Below are 2,743 nucleotides of genomic sequence, written 5' to 3' on the forward strand. Positions count from 1 at the left end.
GGGAAGATGAGGACACCAGGCCAGGAAGTGGAACAAAGCTTTGCCCAAGATAAATTCTCAACTCTGGTCCCGGCTCTCTTGCCAAGGTGCTCTTTGACCTGGAGGTGTGTAGCGAGTCCTTAACTCCTCTGGGCCTCAGTTTCCCCATCTGCGAACCATTATTTTTATGGTCGAAGGCAGGGGAGAATGGGACTCCAGCCCTGGGAACGAGCCCTCCGGAGCGTCTCCCAGCGCGCTCGCCACGCAGCTGTGGCAGATGTGCTTCACGTCTTCCAGGGCTCGCGATTCGCTGCCCTCGGGGAAGTGGAAACTGCTGGCCTCGCCCATTCCAACAGCCTCCAAATCATAAACCGCCACTAAAGTCTTGGCTCCGAAGGTCCGATCGTCCTGCTGTGTGTGCAGGGGGGGAAGCAAGCGCAGAGTTGGGCAGGGGTGGGGCGGGGACAGCTCCCTCTGGGCAACAATGAAGCACTGGGCGGTGCCGGGAGGGGCCCTGAGTGTTCGACAATCCACATTAGGTCACTGCTGTCCTCCTCCCGGGATGTGATGTGTCACGGGCGGCAACTGGCCCGCGTGCCACGGGTCATGGTGGCCGGTATTCCTCCCGAAGGCTTCGGCCCGTGGCTGCCTCTCCCAATGGGACCCTCACTTTCTCCCCCGCCAGCCCTGTCCTTCCAGGACTCCGGACTCAGCCAGCCAGCAGACGGGGTGGCACACAGCTGAGCCAGAGCCGGGAGCCCCTGAATGCCACAAGATGCTCCTCTTGACACCAGGTCCCCTGCAGGGCCATGCGCTGTCACAGAGCCCTCCCAGTGGTCCGTCTTTATTCGCTCTCCCGAGGAAGGCAGCATGGGGATCACAGTGAATGTTTATTGAGTACCTACTACGTGCTGTGTGTCAAAGCTTTGGGTGACAACTGTCTTTGAGAAGACATATTTGTTTCCTGAAACCACGATGACATGTTACCGTAAATTGGGTGCTTAAAAGAATAGAAATTGGCCAGGCATGTGGCTTATGCCTGTAATCCCAGCACTTTGGGAGGCAGAGGCGAGATGATTGCCTGAGCCCGCGAGTTCGAGACCAGCCTGGGCAACATGGCGAGCCCTCGTCTCTACAATAAATAAAAAAAATTAGCCAGGTATGGTGGCACACGCCTATAGTTTCAGCTACTTGGAAGGCTGAGGCGGAAGGATTGCCTGAGCCCAGCAGGTTTTGGCTACAGTGGCTGTGAGCATGCCGCTGCACTCCAGCCTGGGCAACAGTGTGAGATTCCAACTCAGAAAAAAAAAAACAAAAAAAAACAGAAGTTGGTTCTCTCACAGTTCAGGAGGCCAGACATCCACAATCAAGGCCCAGCAGGGCCACGAGTCCCCCGAAGATATAGGAGAGAATCCCTCCTGGCCTCTTCCAGCTCCTGGTGGCTCAGGAATCCCGTGGCTTATGGCCACATCACTCCTCTCTGCACTGTCTGTCTCTTTGTGTCCTCTCATCTTCTTCTTCTTTTTTTTTTTTTGAGTTGGAGTCTCACTCTGTCACCCAGACTGGAGTGTAGTGGCCGCTCCCGGCCACCGCAGCTTTGACCTACTGGGCTCCGGCGATCCTTCCGCCTCAGCCTTCCAACTAGCTGGAACTACAGGCGTATGCTACCACGCCCGGCTAATTTTTGATTTATTGTAGAGATGAGGTCTCACCAAGTTGCCCAGGTGGGTCTCGAACCCCCGGGCTCAGCCAATCCACTCCCCTCAGCCTCCCAAACCATGGGATTACAGGCTGAGCCACCGAGCCTAGCCTCCTCTCATCTTCTCCTAAGGACACGGGTCATTGGGTTTGGGATCACCCTGAGTCCAGGATGATTTCCCTGGGATCCTTAACTAATGACCTCTGCAAAGACCCTATTTCCAAATAAGATCACATTCTGAGGGTCTGGGTGGACATGGATTGTGGGGTCCACTACAGAGGGTTAGTGTCCATGCCTCCTTCTTGCAGATGAGGAAACTGGGAGCCTGGGACAAGAAGTGGGTCCACCGAGCCTGCTGCTGAGAAGTGCTGGAGGCAGGATTTGAACCCCGGCATCCAGGCCCAGGGCCCACCACACTGTCTCTGCCAGAACCCAACATCTTCTAGATTCAGAATCTCCTACAATTCCTGTCCCCAAAACATCAAGGCAGGGGGGAAACAGGTGGAAAGTCCTCAGCCTTCAGGAGCAAAACTTGGTCCTATCCTTGGACATTCTCTAACTTCCGCTGTAGACACGTCCCCAGAAGGTGCATGAGCAATCACACTGAGATCCTGACCTAGCCAGCAGGTGCAGGGGGTTGGCGGGAAGGGAGCCAGGCTGGAGATCAAAGGAGGGGCACAGAGCACAACTCAGCCAGAGGAACAGGTCTCCATGTCCATGCCAGACGAGCCCAGGGCCAGCCTGCAGGATACCAGAAGTCCTGGTCCTGCCACAGCCCACTTGGACGAGCATCCCATGGAAGAGGGTTTGGATCAAAACTGTTTCTAGCTGAGCTCGGTGGCTCAGCCTGTAATCCCACACCTTGGGAGGCCGAGGTGAGTGAATTGCCTGAGCCCATGGGTTCGAGACCCACCTGGGCAACTTGGCGAGACCTCATCACTACAATAATAAGTCAAAAAAAATTAGCCAGGCATGGTAGTGTGCGCCTGTAGTTCCAGCTACTTGGAAGGCTGAGGCGGAAGGATCGCCGGAGCCCAGCAGGTCGAGGCTGTGGTAGCCAGGAGG

This window comes from Carlito syrichta, unplaced genomic scaffold (assembly GCF_000164805.1).
Source record: "Carlito syrichta isolate Samal-C Ts95f unplaced genomic scaffold, Tarsius_syrichta-2.0.1 Scaffold314775, whole genome shotgun sequence".
NCBI classification, from domain to species: domain Eukaryota; kingdom Metazoa; phylum Chordata; class Mammalia; order Primates; family Tarsiidae; genus Carlito; species Carlito syrichta.